The 20,637-nt window shown below is 47.6% G+C and overlaps 1 protein-coding gene across 1 annotated transcript in view; it reads right to left on the bottom strand.

The window, feature by feature from the left end:
• SNX29 (sorting nexin 29) overlaps positions 1-20,637 on the bottom strand; it is a 593,032-nt gene that overhangs the window by 72,188 nt on the left and 500,207 nt on the right. The window lies entirely within an intron of this gene.

The raw sequence follows: 20,637 nt of genomic DNA, 5'->3' as shown, positions 1-20,637 counted from the left end.
AGTTACGGAGAAGTGGACTCCTGTCAGAAGCCCCAGCCCTGGCTTTCCGAGCACCTACGTACCTCACCGTGTACCTGGGGGCAGTTATTTCCTCCTCCTGGGTGGCCCTCAGTCACTGGTCTGCAGGCAAGCTACACCAGCATTATCTAAGGACCTTTCACAAATGCAGGGCCAGGAGCAGTGGCTCATGCCTATAATCCTAGCACTTTGGTAGACTGAGGCACGAGGTTTGATTGAGTCCAGGAATTCAAGAGCAGCCTGTACAACACAGCCAGGTCTTGTCTTTGCATAAATCAAAAAACAAAAAATTAGCTGGGTGTAGTGGCACATGCCTGTAGTCCCAGCTGCTCAGGAGGCTGAGGCAGGAGGATCCCTTAAGCCCAGGAGTTTGAGGCTACAGTGCGCTATGATCATGCCACTGTAGTCCAACCTGGGTGACAGAGCAAGATCCTCTCTCTAAAAAATTTAAAATTAAAATAAAATAAACGCAGGCTGGGCACAATGGCTCATACCTGTAATCCCAGCACTTTGCAAGACCGAGGCAGGTAGATCCCTTGAGCCCAGGACTTTGAAACCAGCCTGGGCAACATAGCAAAGCCGTGTCTCTACAAAAAAAAAAAAAAAAAAAAAAAATTAACCAGGCATTGTGGTGCACGCCTGTGGTACCAGCTACTCAGGAGGCTGAGTTGGGAGAATCGCCTGAGCACAGGGAGGTCAAGGCTGCAAGAGAGCGGTGATTGTGCCACCGAACTCCAGCCTGGGTGAGAGTGAGATCCCATCTCTAAATAAATAAAGAAGTAAATAGATGCAGATTGTGGGGCTTCACTGTAGAGATTCTAATTCACCCGGTCTGGGGTGTGGTCTGATCATGTGAATATGCTTAAACCTCAGTGATTCAGATCACACCCAGAGTGGGAAACCATCAGGCAAATGACAGCGGCGGTGGACCTGTCCTTGGTGCTGACCAGTGGAGAGCTATGTGGCCGAAATACGGACTAAAGGAGGATCCCCTAGAGGCCGTCATTTTACCACTTGGCTTGTGAATCTGGAAAAGATGCAGCTATGTCTTGCCCTGCTTGGGTGCTGGCATTACTGGTACCTCCGTCAGTCACCTGGAACTTAGCAGTGAAGCCTAACCCACCGCAAAACGGAAAACAATGATGTTCAATTACTTCCAAAATCAGTGCACTGGGGGCATCTGCGAGAGTCTCCAAAACAACGTGAAAGACATGATGGATAGCTCTCCAGACCTGCCTGGTCACCAACAGTATTGCTGAGGGAAATGCCCCAGAGAGCAAACCCATCTTTTATTGGTTGTTCCAGTTTGAAGAATGCCTGTATAGAACTCTAACTTGTGCCTTCTGCTGTGACTTCCCACTGCAGGAGGAGGGAACGAGTGGAGGGCATAAGGGGAAGGGATGAAAGGTGGAAACGAGATTTAAGCAGAATGCCAAGTCTGCCTGGGTGGCTCATTTTTCCAGCCCCCTAAAAAAATTTCTGCAGCTGTCTAAAACTCCATTACCCAGCATGCAAAGCCACTTCTGCTATCAAGGAGCAGATCAAACCTAGATGACAGTTCACTCCTAGCTTCTGAAAAACCTACCACCTCTCTACTTACATCCTCATCTTTCAAGCAGAACTGAGTAATTTTACTTTAGTTGGCAACAGTGGCCAAAACATTTTTTAATTTGCAAATTGAAGAAATTCTACGCTGTTTGGTTTATAAGTTAAAGCCTCCTATGACCTGACTTAGAGAGAGCTGTAGAGTTGAATCTCTTTTGTGCTATTCAGAGATGACTAGAGACTACCTACGTGCTTGTTTATCTGTGCATTATCTGTTCTCCTTCCCACTCAAAAATTGTAAGCCTATGCAAACAGGGCCCTTAACTGTTTAATTCCCCCACTGTATTTTCAGTGGCTGGCACATAGTAGGTACTCATGAAAGATGTGCATAATGGATGAATAAATGGTGTTCCCCTTGATATGCACGCAGCCCTCTCTGTATTAACTAGCCCAGTGCCTCCTGCTACTGGTCATCCCCTACACTGCTTCCCAAGCATTTTTTTAAATGCAAAACCAGTTTTAAAAACTATGCCACTTTTTTTTGTTTTCAGGATAAAAGTCCAAACTCCTTAGCAAAGCATGCAAGGTAACTGGCCCTGCCTGGCCGTTCTGCCTCACCTGCTAACATTCCGATGCTGTGCCACATGTACCTGCTGCTAGTGGGACATGCTGACTTCTCAGTGGGCCTGATGGGGCTGGACGAAGTTGTGTTGTTCCATAAACTTGGCTCTCAGAAGTGCTGTTTCCTCTGCCTGGAATTCATCCATCTCATTCAACAGCTGAATGCTGCTTATCCCTCAAGACTCAATTCTGGTGGCACCTCAATTCTGATGCTTCCCCAGTCTCTCTTTCCCTTCTCCCCACAGGCTGTCTCCCCTTGATATTTTGCCTGCTCACTACCCATGTCCTTTTATCCTGGTAACAGTGCTAAAGCCTTTCCTTTGTGAATCAACCTTCTTGTCTGAAGAGTGGACAGAAATTATCCACCCCTCCATCCAGGACCGAACCAACGACCTGGCCAATCACAGTCACTGTGATTTGTCCTGGGACAGGCAGGAGACTGAAGCTAGGCCACTGAGCATCAGTGCTGAGATGGAAACTACTGGGAAAGAAATTTGCTCTTTCTGCCTGAGGCACCTAGCGGATACAATGGAAGCCTGAGGCAGCTGATCATCTTTGTCATCAGAGAGGTGGCTGCCTAAGAAGGAAACCAACTGAGAAAAAGCAGGCAGAGAGAAAAACAGGCGCAGAGACAACAGGCAAGACTCAGTTTATTTCTCGAGTCAGCAAATACACGAGAAGGAGACTGGTCAAGATACAGATGTCTGATGATGCTGAGCTCCCGACTCCAGCCACTCCCGAAGTCATTCCTAAGCCTCTCGTTACACAAGCCAATACATGATCTTGTTAGATTAAAAATAGTTTGATTTTGGTGTTGCCACTTGCCGTAGAAAGCATCCTCAATGATATATTCTCCCGTGTGCTCCCACATCCTAATTTAACCTCCCTCATAGCACTGACTTGGGGGGCCCTATGAGAACTCCCTGAGGGCAGGAAATGTGTCCTATTTGTCTCCAAGGTCATAAGACTTGGTGTATCATCAATACTCAATGAAGGTTTGTGAAATAAAAAATGAAGGAATGTTTATCTAGAAATTAATGGAGCTTTTCATTTACTTTTTTACTTTAGGGCCTTTCTGCCAAAAACTCTTAGACACCTCGGGATCTTGGTTGCCGCCAGGCGGCTGTCCTCCCCAGAGCCCTCACTGTTCAGTCCTCTGAAGTCATTGGTCCTGGAGATAACAGGAAGGGCAGGTCCAAGCTGCTGAGAAAGTCCAAGGCCCATTACCGTGCTACCTGCTCATCTGGGCTTCACCCAAGGGCACACTCATCTCCGGACCCCTTCCCAACACTGGTGAGGGGCAGGAGCACCTGGACATCAAGAATTGAGCACACACCTGAACCTGTCTGTCCCCCATACTTCTGCAGCTTTGCTCATGCTTTCCCCTCCCTGGAATGCTCTTCCCTTGTCTACTTAATTATTCAAAGCTCAGAAGAAAAAAAATCACCCGCTCCAAGAAGTCTTCCCCAAACCCTGCAGGGAACCAAATTCAAAAGCCGTCAGAAGGCCAAGGCGGGTGGATCACTTAAGGTCAGGAGTCTGAGACCGGCCTGGCCAACATGGTGAAACCCGGTCTCTGCTAAAAATATAAAAATTACCCAGGCATGGTGGCAGGTGCCTGTAATCCCAGCTACTTGGGAGGCTGAGGCAGGAGAATGGCTTCAACCTGGGAGGCAGAGTTGCAGCAAGCAGAGATCGCACCACTGCACTCTAGCCTGGGAAACAGAGCAAGACTAGGCCAGGAAAAAAAAAAAAAAGCCATTAGGGCCAAGCAAGTGAGAGAAGCAGGGCAGGCTGGTGACCTAGGACCATGCACTCCAGTGAAGGGCCCAGCCTCCATTCAGTGCCTGACAATGGTTGCAACGAGGAAGTGTGAGATAAAGAGGAAGACCAGTCTCGCTTGCTGGGGAGGCCGTGTACCCTGAGCTGGAGGCATGGGTTTATCATACTTCTCATCACCACCACCGTGAAACACAAGCCCTGACTTGGGCGGAATGTGACCTGTGGGCTGCCAGCTGACTACCCCGTGCTGCAACTTTGTCCAAGGCACAATTTTAGGGCCCACTCACTGCACAATATAGTCACCTACAGATGCGTGTGACTTTTCTGCGAGTCCTCATCTCTGCCAAGTCTCCATGTCTGCTGATTCCTTTCTCAGTCCTCAACAGCGCTGCACTCACCGAAACCTGTAGACATTTCTTTTTTTTTTTTTGACAGAGTCTCATCCTGTCGCCCAGGCTGGAGTGCAGTGGTGTGATCTCAGCTCACTAAAACCTTCGCCTCGCGACTTCATGAGATTCTCCTGCCTCAGCCTCCTGAGTAGCTGGGACTAGAGAGGTGCACCACCACATCTGGCTACTGTTTGTATTTTTAGTAGAGATTGGTGTTTCACCATGTTGGCCAGGCCACTCTCGAACTCCTGACCTCAGGTGATCCACCTGCCTTGGTCTCCCAAAGTGCTGGGATTACAGGCACGCGCCAACAAGCCCAACACAGCTGCAGACATCCTGCCTCTCACATTCCCCTCGCATGAGACTCCCAGACACAGTGACCCCATCCAGCTGTCCTCTAGGGGGCAGTGACATCTCCAAAATACAAACTGGATTTTTGTCACTACCCGCTTAAACTCCTTCAATGGCTCCCCTGGCCAGCACACAAACACATCTAACATGTTTAAGCAAATAACTATGTTCATAAAATGTTCTAATATTATAAAAGGAAAAAATAAGGGGCAAAGAAAGCAAGCATGTAATGGAGGGAACTAACTTATTTTGGGTAGCTGGGAAACACCTCTTCAAGGACACAGAATTCCAGATGAGGCCAGGTGCGGTGGCTCACACCTGTAATCCCAGCACTTGGGGAAGTCGAGGTGGGCGAATCACTTGAGGTCAGGAGTTTGAGACCTGGACATGGTGAAACCCCAACTCTACCGAAAATACATAAACTAGCTGGATGTGGTGGTGCACGTCTGTAATCCCAACTACTTGGGAGGCTGAGGCAGGAGGACTGCTTGAACCTGGGAGACGGAAGCTGCAGCTGCAGTGAGCTGAGACCGTGCCACTGCACTCCACGCCTGGGCAATAGAGTGAGACTCCAAAAAAAGAAAAAAAAAAAGAGTTGAGACCTGCCAGAGGAGGAAGATGTGGCCACAGGAAGGGTGAGGGATGGAGTATCCTAAAGGAACTGTATGTGCAAAGGTCCTGAGGCAAGAAAGAGCTTGAAGGTTTGACGGGTCACATGAGGTGAGGCAGGGATGCTAACTCCTCGGCCCCAGGGATGCTGAGGGGATTAAATGAGAATGTGCAGGCAGTCCTTGGCACCCTGCCTGGCACGCAGTTAGCACTCAATGAATAGCCACTATTCTTATTAAGATGGTGCCACTGATGTGAAGCAGGGCTTGTTTATTTCCTGCTGATAGGAAAAAGGCGGCCCAGTTCACCAGGGAGAGCTAAAAGCCAGCATCCAAGGCTCCTTTGTGACACAAAACAGTTCCCATTTTCACCGGCTTATGAGGATCAGGCACTTAACTCAAAAAAGCTTCAAAACTCATTACCAAAAGGAACTTCACTTTTCCCTCAGAAGGCAAAAGAGCTGAAAAATTAAATGAAGAGAAAGTTCTAAGGGGGTGGTTAAGCTGAACGTGGTTGTGAGCCAGTAGAGAAGATGGGCTCTTCAGCAAGTGCGACTGGGTCCTGTACTGCCAGGACACTTAAAGCTTGCTGGGCCCCATTTTGGAGAGAGGAGCTTTGCAGCGGGTTTACTCTGGATGCAAGTGAAAGAATGTAATCTGCGACCCAATGTTCCTTCATGCCAATACCCACAAATCCAGCCTCCACTGATGCAAGCAGCCATGCCCGTCTCTCAGTGAGCAGAGTCTAATGGGGGAACTGCTCCCCCAGAAAACAAGTCCAGTGAGGAAGGAGACACTTAAACGAGTGTGTGCACCAAAGCTCTGGGGGCTGCAAAGGGAACAGGGGCCAGGCAGGCAGCAGGCACAGGGAGGACGGACAGATCGTGGGTTCTAGGGTGAATGGAATTCTAGAGTTCTAGAGTTGCTACTCCAATGAGGTGACACCAAGAGTTCGTTGTTGTTGTTGAGACAGGAACTCACTATCTTGCCCAGGCTGGCCTTGAACTCCGGGATTCAAGGGATCTTCCCACTTCAGCCTTGCATAGCACTGGGGGCTCTATCTTTGTAAAGACAAAGGATGGCACCCAGAAAACATAAAGGGATCCTAGAAACCAACAAAATACCCGAGAACAAAAAGAGCCAAAGGACACACAAAGGCAAGAAAGGGAAGAGGAAATCCAAATGGCTGAAAATCACAAGCAGTTCATCAGCCTTATCAGTAACTGGGAAAATGTGAATCAAAAACAAAATGAGGGCTAGGTGCAGTGGCTCATGCCCGTAACCCCAGCACTTTGGGAGGCCGAGGTGGGTGGATCATCTGAGGTCAGGAGTCTTCAACCAGCCTGGCCAACATGGTAAAACCCTGTCTCTACTACTCTACTACAAATACAAAAATTAGTTGGGCATGGTGGCACATGCCTATAGTCCCAGCTACTTGGGAGGCTGAGGTGGAAGAATCACTTGAACCCAGGAAGCGGAGGTTGCAGTGAGCTGAGATGGTGCCACTGCACTCCAGCCTGGGCAAGAGTGAGACCCTGTCTCAAAACAACGACAACAACAACAACAAAATGAGATACCATTTTGTACCCATTGTGTTGGCGAAATACAAACAAATTTTAAGTTGAACAAAGCCAAGCGTTGTTGCGAATGTGAGACAACGGGAATTCTCACCCATGATTGAAAGTAAACCACTGGTGCTGCCATCTTGGAAAACAATCTGGCAAGAGCTACGCAAGCTGATGACAAGCATACCTTATAAGCCAGCAACCCCATTCATAGGCACACAACCTAGAGAAACCGAGTCTCAAACCTGTGTACCAAGACATGTGTACAAGGATGCTAATGCAACAATGCCTGAATAGGGAAAAATTGCAAACAACCTAAATGTCCATCAAAGAGAGAGTATGTAAAAGCAACACTGAGTAGTCATACCACAGACTATCAATAAGTGTAGCAGTTAACGAATTAGAATGCCCTGAGCCTAAATGAATAAATCTCAAAAAATGTGATACTGGCGAAGAATGGCAGTTGTGAAAGGCTACATAAAGAATAATATCAGGCCGGGCACAGTGGCTTATATCTGTAATCCCAGCACTTTGGGAGGCCGAGGCAGGCGGAGCACGAGGTTAGGAGATCAAGACCATGGTAAAACCCCGTCTACTAAAAATACAAAAAAATCAGCTGGGTGCAGTGGCGGGCACCTGTAGTCCCAGCTACTCGGAAGGCTGAGGCAGGAGAATGGCGTGAACCCGGGAGGTGGAGGTTGCAGTGAGCCGAGATCACACCACTGCACTCCAGCCTGGACGACAGAGTGAGACTCCGGTTCAAAAAAAAAAAAAAGAAATAATATCATTGATGTGAAGCAGTAAAAAGAAAACCCTCTCATAATCACATGTAATATAAGGACACAGAACGATTCTGCAGAGCGGTTTCCTTCTGGGAGAAAAGGTGCAACAAGGGTTTCGCTGTATTTACAGTGTTTAATTTCTGAATGTTAACATTCGTTAATCTGGATGGTGATGTGTGTGTGTTCATTACATTTTCCTGTGTATTCCAGGACACATTTGAAACACTCCATAATAATTTTGTAGGAGCTTGGAAGCAAATATGATAAAATGTGGACAGCTGTTAAGTTTGTGTGGTGGGAATACAGGTGCCTGGCATCCTATCCTTTGTATTATTTTTCCCTTTGTTTAAAAAATCATCACCATATGGCCGCTTTGGGACACTGTTTGGCAGTATCCACTACAGTGCAGTATAAACATACCCTGTGACCAGCAAGTCCATTCCTAAGGATTTTATCCCACAGAAATCAGGACTCAGAGCCAGCAGAAGACATATGTAAGAACTGTTAATCACAGCACTATTTGTAACTGAGCCAGACCAGAAGCCACTGAACTATCCGCTGACAGTCAAAGATAAATAAATAGTGGTGTAGTCATACAATGGAATATTACAGAGCAATGAAAATGAACCAACAATTGCTACTTGCGACAACATGGATGAAGCTCACAGGTGTGATACTGAAAGAAAGAAGCCAGATACAAAGGAGTACACACAGGCAAAAGCACACTACGGTATCAAAAAGCAGCACAGTGGCCCTTTAAGAAGAGGAGGCTCTGGAGCTCTCATAATGGTCTATTTCTTGGTCTATTGCTGTTTGCCTAGGTGTGTTCATTTTGTGAAAATCTATCAAACTGTACCTTAAAATTGGAGGCATGCTATACCTCAACGTAAAAAAAAGCCAAAAAAGGCCTGGCGCGGTGGCTCATGCCTGTAATCCCAGCACTGTGGGAGGCTGAGGTGGGCAGATCACTTGAGGTCAGGAGTTTGAGACCAGCCTGGTCAACGTGGCGAAACCCCATCTCTACTAAAAATACAGAAATTAGCCATGCCTGGTGGTGCATGCCTATAGTCCTAGCTACTCAGGAGGCTGAGGCACAAGAATTGTTTGAACCCGGGAGGTGGAGGTTGCGGTGAGCCAAGATCGCACCACTGCATTCTAGCCTGGGTGACAGAGTGAGACGCTATCATAAAAAAAAAAAAAAAAAAGCCAAAACCCACAACACACCACAACAAGAAGCAGAGAAGTGAAGAGGGGAGGAAGAAGAGAGAATGAAAGAAAGAAAAAGCATGCCTATGTGTGAGTTATCACCAATCACAAAGGAAAAGAAATCAAATGAGTGCATTCTCCGTGCAGACCTGGTTTTTACGCTGACATTTGAGGGCTAAGGACACACTGTGCCATGGGAAACACTTGACTGGTATGGGCTTGTTCACTCTCCACCAGAGTCCATGCTGTCAGTGTGCAGACCACCATGTGACAGCTGAGTGTGCAGAGGCTGAGGACTTGCCCAAGGTCACATAGCCCGTGTGGGTGGGGGCAGGATCTGGATCCACAGTCCAAACTCTTTCCCTCTGTATGGCATGGTTTCTAAAGATGCAAGTGGCCCATGACACAGTGGAGAAGGATGAGAGAAAAGGAGAGGCTTCCTCCAGCCTGGGGTTGTGAATTGCAAAAAGGTGGCTTCAGGAAGTAACCAATTGGTGGCAATTTGAGAGGCTGAATTTTTTTTTTTCCCAGTGTGCTAGAGATGAACCAAGATTGCAATACACAGTTCTCAATTTGTTTTCTCCTTTGTGTTTTTCTGCTGTTTGAAGTTCTCAGATATTAATGAGAATACTGAAGGGAAAGGTAGCAATTATTCTCCAACTATTCAAAAGGGTAAGAGCCAAGAAATACTTCTAAGTTGTGATTTTAATCAGTTGTCTGAAAATGTGAGGAACAAAAGCAGATAGAATACGGGTTAAGTCTTTTTCAGAGGGCTTTTAGAGCTGGAAGGAGATTAAATAATGATATATAGCCCCAGAAATATTTTGGCCAACGTTTAATGCCCAACAGAGTCAAGTTGTCTTATAATTCACTCAATCACAAAGCCAGTGGGTTCTACCTAGAAATAGGGTCCTCAAACTCAGCCTGAAATGAGTGAAGTGGGGCAAGCTGGCTAATTCTGGTGGGTTCACTGGGAAGACCAGACCCCAGAAGTGTCAAACAAATCTTCTGTGACACCAGGAACAACTAATGCAGAGTCTTCATGGAAACTCCTGCAAATATCAGCTGGTCAATGTCCAGCGGGCAGGTGAGATGGCGCCATACGGGAACTGAGCATCTATGAACGACCATGAATGACAGTGTCCTGGAAGTGAAGAGACACAGGACGAGGGGAGAAAGGAAATTAATGACCCGACAAAGCCGGTGCTACACAATGACTTCCACACAGCTTCAGTTCATTATTCAACAAACGGGTTCAACTCAGTACTCAGCACTGTGACAGATCCTAAGAAGACAAAGACTCAAGTAAGACCAGGATCTGCCCTCTAATTCTATGATGTAATGGGTGCAGGGACGGTGGGTACTACAGGAAGGAAGAACTGTAAATCAGGCAACTGTGATAAGATGGAGTATGAGAAATGAACCCAGGGGAGGGGTGGCTCATGTGTTTGAAGTCAGGGAAGACTTCCTGGTGGAGGTATCAAGGCCACAGTGGAGGGTGGGACCAGCAAGTTCTACGACTTGAGTCCACCAAGAGGAGTCTCTTGAATTCTGCTTCTTCATGTGTTATACCTAGAAAATATGCAGGATGGGAACAGAACAGCAAATACGCTTTCAGTGGCTGGTTCTGGATTTTTTGTTTATAAATGACCTTGATTTTTTTTTTTTTTTTACTGGGTTTTAATTTGATATTATAGAAAAGTCCTCCCAAGAAACCCCACTAATGAAACATATATATACCTATGCAGATGCCTCCACAGACACATTCCGAGTCTGAAGCTCACCAAGGTCTCTCCCCTGAGATGCTTTTTCTGGCAAGATGACGTTAGTGGTTGCTCTCCTGGAAAATATCTTAAGAGGCTTTTACTGTATTAAAGAGAAATACAAATGTGTGATGTATAATGAGCCCAATTTCTCTCTTCTTCTCAATTAATACATTAAGTACTAGGAACATTTACATGGTGGTTGGCAGAGTGTCAAATGAGACACAGGCTTGAGTTTATGGCTTCATTCACTCGGAGCTGCTTGTCCCTCCCGAATTTCTCTGTGGGGCCCTGGCAGTTGCAGGGGATGGTGTGAGCTCCCTGCATCTCTGCTGCGAGCAGGTGGGGGAGTCACATCATCTTCTGAATTGTCTTCACATGATGACCTTTCTGGCCGAAACCTGTAGTAGGTGACTTTCTGCATCACCAGCTCCTAGATTTGGGTACAGACACGTGGGACTTACTTCTCCAAGGAGGGCCGGGTGGTGCGACCCTCTGCATTTGCAGAGTTCAGCTCAATTCCTGACTCTGGCACTTACAAGCTATGGGAGTTCGGGCAGGATGCTTATTGCCCCTAATCCCCAGTTTCCTCATCTACAAAACACTTCATATGGAGCCCGATAAGAACTGCATGATGAGAAAATGAAGACAAAGCTCTCGGTGTGCCTGGCAAGTCGGCATATGGTGGCTGGTGTTAGTTTACGTGGAGACACCGGGTTTGAGGTTTCCAGCGGGACCGTCCATGTCAGGCTCGCCCACTGCACAGGTTCGGGGTCCTGGCATTGCTGGGATAAGAACGCAGTTGTGTGTCTGCTCTCTCCACTTTGCTACCTGCCCAATGACCCTGACCTAACAAACCTGAAGACAGCTCTTATCCTGCGCCAGACACTGTTCTGAGCATTTTACAGATGTAACTGCTTTCAATCCTCATAAAAACAATGCTAGCAGTGGCATGAGTATTCCTGGTATACGAAAGGGGAAACAGGCACAGAGAGGTCCAATAACGTGCCCGAGGCACATCAGTACACACAGAGTACAGCCTTAAGGATCTTTTTCTTTGTTTGACTCTCAGTGCTTATTACAGCCTCTTACTTACGGAGTTGGTAAAGTCCTACTGAAAGAATAAATGCATAAATGCATGAATGAGTAACTGTCTCCCCACAAGTTTAGGATTAACAGGGAAGTTCTTCCAAGCCTGTGGATGAACTCTGAGGGCAGCACTCCCAACTCTAAGAATGGCCCCTAAGCAAGTGTAGAGCGGTGGGTGTGGGTGGAGAGAGAGGCCATCAGAGCCCCTCCTCACCTGCCCCCTGCTCTCCACAGCACTGAGGTTGAGGAGTTAACTTAGGGAGTTAATGTGAATGTCCATCAAATAGGCAACGGCTGACTGATTCTGCCTGTCCCGCCTCCAGGATCCTCTGCAGCCGACCTTCTTGTGGGATAGGCTGTGCTCACAGAGGCTGAAGGCAGATGACCTGCCTGGGCCCAGATACCAGCCTTGACGCTGCCAAGCCAGATGGCCCAGGCAGGTCACTTCACATCCCTGTGCCTCTGCTGCCCCACTTGTCAAGTGGGCTGACAGTAAGAGTTCTCTACCCAGGGCAAGGAAGAAGGAAGAAGAGGTGTACAGGAAGCAGGATGAGGCCCACCCTCTCCCAAAGTGTCTATGCCTCAATCTCTAGAACCTGTGAATATGCTACTGTACAGGGGCCATTGCAGAGGAGGTGAAATTAAGGGCTCTGAGACAGGGAGATTACCCTGGATAAGCTGGATGGGCCCAGTCTAATCACATTACTGAAAAGTGTAGAACCTTTCCCTGCTATGGTCAGGGGAAGATCTGACAACAGAAGAATGGTGGGAGAGAGGCAACATGGAAGACAGAGGAAGGGGCCATGAGCCAAGAAATGCAGGCAACTTCTAAGCTGGAAAAGGCCAGGATAAGATTCTCCTCTGGAGTCTCTAGAAAGAAATGCAGCCTTGCTGACACCTTGTTTTTAACCTGGTGAGGCTCGTTCGGAACATCTGGCCTCCTGAACTGTACGAGAATAAATGTGTGTTGTGGTAAGCCACAGGAAACTGATTCGGGATGTACAGAAAGGACGCCTGGCATTGATTCTGCTGGCCCACCTGTTCCTTCTCCTAGATTTCTGGCTGGGAGCCCTGTGGCCCCTCAAGCATTTCACCTCCTGCAGGAGCCTTCTCTGCTTCTCTCTCCTCTGTCTGAAAATTGCACCAGGTCCCCTGCAGCTCACATAGCTCCTCTCTGAGTACTCATTTACTTGTCATCCTCCCTACAAGACGGCCAGCTTCTTAAGGACAGAGACCAAACCTTAATTCACCTTCATTGCCCTTATACCCAGCACAACAGCCCTGCACTCGGTACACATTTGCCTCTGGTTCCTGTATGAGGTCCACTCGCTCCCATCTCTGCGCCCACCCTGCCGTCTCCAGGACTGCGTTTCCAATGGCACCTCCCAAGAAGCTGCGAAGGGGCTTCCTGCGGTTCAGCGAGTACCACTTGGTTCCTCTACCACACATGGGTGTATGTGTTTTTAATGAGGATTTTAATGCATAATTTCTCCAACAAGTTGAATTATCTGTGGCTCCAGGGAAAGTGATTTGCCTTGCCTTAATGCCAAATGAACTTTCGGAGACGAAATCTATTAGCCTAAGAAGGAATGACAGTCTCTCCATTCTCATTTGCTCCCTGAGCCATAACGCAGACTTTAGTAACATCATCAAGAACGAGTCCTTTACCTAAGCCTCATGCTGCTAAAGCCCATTTGGACAGGGAGCTCGCCGGTCAACTTCCTCGGACCACTAGAGAGCCACCTTTCCTGTCTCCAAAAGCCTGCCTGGCCTCACGCCCACTCTGCAAAAAATATTCAGCCAAAAGCAGGGTGAGAACAACCTCCCGAGTCACCTTGAAAGTTTATGTACTCGCTTTTGGAACTGAGATTTTTTGAATGTGTGCCAACACCCAGTAAAACGCAGAAGAAAGTGAAAGGGAAACTCTTCCACTGAATTTCTGTTTCTCTGTTCATTAATTTATACCGCGAGTATCTTGGTATGTCAGGTGCTATTCTAGCAGCTGGGGACAGAGCAGTGAACAGAAACAGATTCCAGCCCTAGTTCATGAGATTCCATGCTGGTGCAGAGAGACAGATAATACTGAAGTGCACAAAGAAGTCATTTCCATTAATGACACACACTGCGAAGAAAATTAAAGCAGAGGAAAGGGCCAGAGAGTGACTAAGGGCAGCACAGTGAGGAGTGTCAGGAAAGCCCTGTGTCGTCCAAAGAGGGCAAATCTGAACTGAAATCTGGTGAATGGGAGGAGGCGTCCATGCAGAAATCTGGGAACGGCCATTCCAGGTATAGGGTGTGACAGGTGCAAAGGCCCTGAGGTGAGAACAGTGTAGATGTCTTAGGACACCAGTGTGGCTGAGTGGAGAGGGCGGGGGCAGGGCATGAGATGAGGAAGGAGAGGGAGGTGAGGGAGCTAGCAGGGGATACCTGAGGCCACAATAACGAGTCCCCATTGTAAGTACCAGGGGTGTCACTGGAGGGTCTTAATCTACAGTTGACACAACCAGATTTATGTTGTACAAATCTCACTCTGGCTGCAGTGTGGAAAATAGGCTACAGGGAGGCAAAAGAGAAAAAGACACAGCCACCGCAGGTGTCCACACTGCGGTGACAGTGGCTTGGAGTTAGAATAATCTAAACAGGAGCCAGGGCAGTGGTTCATGTCTGTAATGCCAGCACTTTGAGAGGCTGAGATGGAAGGATGGCTGGAGCCAGGGAGTGTGAGGCTGCAGTGAGCTATGATCGCACCACTACATTCCAGCCTGGGTGACAGAGAGAGACCCTCTCTCAAGGAAAAAAGACAGAGAGAGGGAAGGAGAGAATGACTTAAGCAGGGATGCAGGAAGCAGGTGAACTGTGACTCTTTTGCAAGTGGAGCCCATGGGACGGGCATGTTAGTTTTGGATGGGTGAAGTTGTGCTCTTACTCTCTCAGTCCCGCTGAATAATGTCATTCAGCAGAAATGTCACTCCAGCTTGGGTCATTAGAGCTGGTCATTAACATCTGGAGTGGACTCCTTTGCTCCCTGGCATTAGGCATGGCCAAGGAACTTGCTCTGGCCAGTGACATATAAGTAGAATTTCCATGTGTCACTTCTGGGCAGCAACTTTAGAAGCCACCGCCTGACTTGTCCCTACTCCTTGTTCCTGTTGCCACATGCATGCAGATGGAGCCTCCAGCAGCCTGGAACCCAGCAATGTGAAGAGCAGAGCCCTGGGCCGACCCGCGATGGACAGAGAACATGAGCCAAAGATACACCCTTGTTGGCTTAAGTCACCAAGATCTTGGAATTGTTACCTTGGCCCAACCAAGCCCCACCCCAGTGATACATTAAAGTTAATGGGTGAGGTGTGGTGGCTCACGCCTGTAACCCCAGCACTTCGGGACGCCGAGGCCGGCAGATCACAAGCTCAGGAGTTTGAGACCAGCCTGACCAACATGTTGAAACCCCGTCTCTACCTAAAATACAAAAATTAGCCAGGTGTGGTGGCGCACGCCTGTAATCCCAGCTACTCAGGAGGCTGAGGCAGGAGAATCGCGTGAACCCAGGAGGCAGAGGTTGCAGTGAGCTGAGATCACACCACTGCACTCCAGCCTGGGTGATAGAGCGACACACCATTTCAAAAAAAAAAAAAAGTTAACGGCCAGGCACGGTGGCTCACACTTGTAATCTCAGCATTTTGGGAGGCCAAGGTGGGCTGATCACCTGAGATCATGAGTCCGAAACCAGCCTGGCCAACACGGTGAAATGCCGTGTCTACAAAAACACATAAAAATTAGCCAGGCATGATGGCAGGTACCTGTAATCCCGGCTACTCAGGAAGCTGAACCCGGGAGGCGGAGGCTGAAGTGAGTTGAGATCATGCAATTGCACTCTAGCCTGGGTGACAGAGCAAGACTCCATCTCCAAAAAATAAAAAAGTTAATGAATAACTTCAATATATATCTATTGTGGCTTGGCTCAGCTATGAAAGAATAAGCGTCATCAAATGGTGAACTGATATTCAGGCCAACTATTTCAACATGATTTGAACTTGATACCGTAAGTGAAGGAATGGATACCTCCAGGGAGAGCTCTGGGTATCCTGTGAATATACAATTACACACATATTGGCATATTAAGGCAACAGACTCTTTGGTAAAGACAAATGCTGAGTCCACATACTATACAACATGCTAATTTTGTCAATTAAAAAAGATTCAAATTGGGATTAAGGTAACTTTCAATTATAAAACTATCAGACAATGAACAATGATGGCATTGTACAGGAAATATATAGAAATTCAGGCTAGAAGGATACTCATCTGACAAATGAGAAAGCTAAACTATGTGTGCTATTTCCTTGAATAATATCTAGGTCTATGTCCAGGAGCGGTGGCTCACGCCTGTAATCCCAGCACTTTGGGAGGCCAAGGCGAACAGATCATGAGGTCAGGAGATCGAGACCATCCTGGTTAACATGGTGAAACCCTGTCTCTACTAAAAAAACAAAAAAATAGCCGGGCATGGTGGCGGGTGCCTGTGGTCCCAGCTACTCGGGAGGCTGAGGCAGGAGAATGGTATGGATCCAGGATGTGGAGCTTGCAGTGAGCCGAGACTGTGCCACTGCACTCCAGCCTGGGCGACAGAATGAGACTCCGTCAAAAAAAAAAAAAACTTGTAATTAAAAAAAAAATGTCTAGGTCTATGGATTCTGCAGTGAGACATTTAATGGGTTCAAGGCTTAAGAGTAACAACGCATGCAAAATTCAACCAACCCTGATGGGGTGCGATTGCTCATGCCTGTAACGCCAGCACTTTGGGTGGCTGAGGTGGGAGCATCTCTTGAGCCCAGGAGTTTGAGACCAGCCTGGCCAACATGGTGAAACCCTGTCTCTGCAAAAAATTGAAATATTAGGCAGGCATGGTGGTGTGTGCCTGTGGTCCCAGCTACTTGTAGGCTGAAGCAAGGAGGGTCACTTGAACCCAGGAGTTTGAGGCTGCAGGGAGCTACAATTGCATCACAGAACTCTAGCCTGGGTGACAGAGCAAGACCCTGTGAAAGAAGGGAAAGGAAGCCAAGGGAAGGGAAGAGGGAAGGGAAGAGGGAAGGGGAGGGGAAGGGAAGGGAAGGGAAGGGAAGGGAAGGGAAATTCTATCAACCCGAAGACGTTTTGTCTAGAGGTGTGTCATAATGGTCCAAGTGGGCAAGTGAGTTACCCTGAAGTAACCCAATGAAAGAAAAGATTCTGATGTGGCGGGTTTTTCTGGGCCAATTTAGAATCAACACACTCCAGAGATTTTGCCCTTGGGATATTAAAGCAGGTATCCTGAGTTATTAGGCCAAGTGGGACCCGCATAAGCTCAGCCTTGAAATGAATTCACCAGTGGCCTCTGTTGGGTGTCGAAGGTTCTGCATCTTGACTCAATCCTCCTTTGGAAATGGGAAGAATCACTCAGATCTGTCCTGAGCAGCAGCTAAGGTGGATTTAAGGGAAGTGTGTATGTCTTAGCCAAATGCAGAGAAAAAGAAAGAAGGAATCAAACGACAATCACGGGGCCAGGTATTGCCCCTCCTGTTACTCACGCCTGTAATCCCAGTACTCTGGGAGGCCGAGGCAGGCGGATCACTTGAGATCAGGAGTTTGAGACCAGCCTGGCCAACATGGCAAAACCCTGTCTCTACTAAAAATACAAAAATTAGCCAAGTGTGGTGGTGGGCGCCTGTAGTCCCAGCTACTAGGGAGGCTGAGGCAGGAGAATCACTTGAACCCAGGAGACAGAGTTTGCTGTGAACTGAAATTGTGCCACTGCACTCCAGCCTGGGCAACAGAGCAAGATTCGGTATATATATATGTATAAAAGACAATCACAGTTCAACCAGCTTATTGAAAGCTAATTAAAAGTTAAAAGCAGCACAGGCTAGAAATGGAGCTGTGACCCCAAGACTGCTCATGACCTAAGCGGTCAGATCCACCCCCACCACCGGGAGCAGGACCATAAATCCAGTTAAGAGCCAGCTGCTGCACTTGTACCAGCTGGTCATTATTGGGCCAGGCTCACTAAGATGGTGTCTTTTATTCCCAAGCTTGTTTATGTGCAAATAGGGTTATGTTGGGGGGAGAAAAGCACATTGCTCAGTGGACAGAGGCTTCACAGGGGAAAGGTCCGCCACTGCGAGGAGCCAGCCCCGGGATTAGCAGGGGCAGATCGTCTCTCTAGCCTGGGGATGAGGGTGGACGCATGAAGCAGACCCAGTTCCCTGCTCCAGAAGCAGAGGTTGCGGTGAGTCGAGATCGCATCACTGCACTCCAGCCTGGGAACAGAGTAAGACCTTGCCTCCAAAAAACCAAACAAACTACAACAACAATAACAACAACAAAACAGTTCCCAGCTCCTGCACAGGAGAGACCCAGGACATCTTCATGTTCTCTTTCTACACGACGCAACTCCGGAAAAACCCTCCCACTCCTCAGGGCTCAGCCTCATCTCGCTAAACTCGAATCCAGTGTTTTCAGGACTGGTGAGATTTGCTTTGTCTTAAGTTTTGTGTAACTGGGGGGCTTGAGAAGGGAGGAGGTGGGAAAGGAGTTGAGGCTGCGGAGAAAGCATGGAGCAATGTCTAACATGTGGTGGATGCAATAATGGCTCCTACAGACATCCACACCCAAATCCCCAGAATCTCTCATGACCAAAGGGACTCAAAAGATGTGATTAAGTGAAGGATCTTGAGATAAAGGGTGGGGTTGGGGGATTATTTTGGATGATCTGGGTGAGCCCAATGTGATCAAAGGGGAATTCTAAGAGGAAGAGGGTCGGAACCAGAGAAAAATGTGACTGTGATGACGGAAGCAGAGGGCTGAGTGATGTCTTTGAAAACAGAAGGCCATAAGGCATAAATGAAGGTGGTCAAGAGAAGCTGAAAAAGCAAGGAGCGAACTCTCTCCTGGGGCTCTGGAAGGAAGAGGCCTGGCTGACGCCCTGATTTTAGCTCTGTGACGCTCATTTTGGACATCTGACCTCTGGAATTGTAAGACAATAAATTTGTTCTAGGTCCCTACATTTGTGGTGATTTGTGACAGCAGCGGCAAGAGGAAACTAACATAGCAAGTATTGACTCAACATTCGTGATAGATTCTTGGAAACTAAGACTTCAAGCTAAATACACTACTTTATGCCCTAGGAACCAAACTCTTGTTTGTATCAATTTGTCCATGGTAAAGTTCATTTTATAACACAATACGTCATATTGTTTAAAGCTGCAGTTCCCAGGCACCCCTGGACAATGTTAAGTCAGGACAATGTAAAGCCACAACCAAAGACTTTTCCTCATCCAAATCCCCTCATTTCCACCTTGTGCTACGATGGCGTTCCCTTAGCACAAGACGCAGGCAGGTTCTGCGAAGAAGCTGCCACGGAAGGGCCACTCCAGGATCGTGTTTCTTGCACATAAGAATGTCTTATAATCTGATAATATCCTGGTTAGCAGCATGTTGTTTCATGACATTTTAGGGCATTCTGAGTGAGTCCCGAGATTTGTGTGAGCCCATGGGTCATTAGATTAAATCAATATATAATTTTCCCCTCTTTTCAAAAGAATTCTTGTACTCCTTGCTACGAACAAGTATAGAGTTTCCGTCTGCCATGTGTAGCGGTTCAGCTCTATTTTTCCCCAACAGAAAAATGAAGGACAATGTATTCTGGGCCCAGGATAAACCTGCTTTGTAACTGTTTACGTTCAAATCGAGCAGACCTTACCGTGATCAGGTTTCAATCTGTTTTATACGTAGAAATCTACACACATGTAAACGTAAGAGTCGGGAATAGATTTCCCTGTGAAATTCCCAAGCGCCAGGAGTGGGTTATGGAAACTCTTGCTCTGTGTTTCTGTGATAAAGGTCAAGGAAATCCTAGCACGGTACCTCCTGAAGACACAAACTAGGGATTCGCCCCATATGGCATCTGCCACATGCCTTTGTCAAAAGATAGAAGGGCAGTCCTCATACTTCCTCATGAACAGCATCACCTAGAGGGCTTATTCAACCCAGACTGCAGGCTCTCAACCCCAGAGCTTGTGAATCAGCGAGTCTAGGGTGAGCCCAAGAACGTGCATTTCTAACCAGCTCCCAGGGGCTGCTGCTGCTGCTGCTGGCTGGGGCCACACTTTGAGAACGACCATGGCAGAGAGATCATGCTGAATACAATGCCCAATGTCTTACACGTCCTGAGAAAGGTCATGGCTCTACCTCCCAATCGGACTGTCCCTGCCAAGCTATTGAACACATACCGAAATTTTGATGAAGTGCCTCTGTTTCCTTCTTGCCTCTAAGCCAAAGGTTCTCCAGTTTGGCCGCAGAGTGCAATCACTTGGACAACTATTCAACCCCTCTACGCCCAGGCCTCACTTCAGATAAATCAGAATGGGGATGGAGGTGGGCCACAGGCAGTCCTCAGTGGTTTTCACAGCTCCCCAGGGGATCCAAAGTGCAGCCATGACAGAGAACTGCTTCCCTAAGCAAACATGAGGAGTGACATCATGATGCCTCCTGGCTGAAGCTGACCATTTGACAGGGCTCCAAGCCAGGTCTAGACACAGGTCTGTCTTCTCCAGAGCCGGACCCAGCCCTTTGCACAATGACATACAATTGGTGCCCAATTAATGACTGCTGAGTAAATAATACTAATCAACCAACGATTTGATTTGATTGATTGCAATCAATCAAGGTGCTTACAGAGGACTAGCACCTCCTTCCTCAAGGGTACCGGGATGAATACACAGAGGCAAACCGGGTCACCATAAGTCATTAGCCTTCACGAGGCAAATAAACATGTAACAACAACAACAACAACAAACTCCTCTGAGAAAGTTCGACTCCACAGTCACAAGTTGAAGTGAACATCATGACAACGATGGATGAAAACTAGAAAAGCATTTTTC

Source organism: Piliocolobus tephrosceles, chromosome 17 (genome assembly GCF_002776525.5).
Source record: "Piliocolobus tephrosceles isolate RC106 chromosome 17, ASM277652v3, whole genome shotgun sequence".
Classification (NCBI taxonomy): domain Eukaryota; kingdom Metazoa; phylum Chordata; class Mammalia; order Primates; family Cercopithecidae; genus Piliocolobus; species Piliocolobus tephrosceles.
This window is presented reverse-complemented; position numbering and strand designations above follow the sequence as displayed.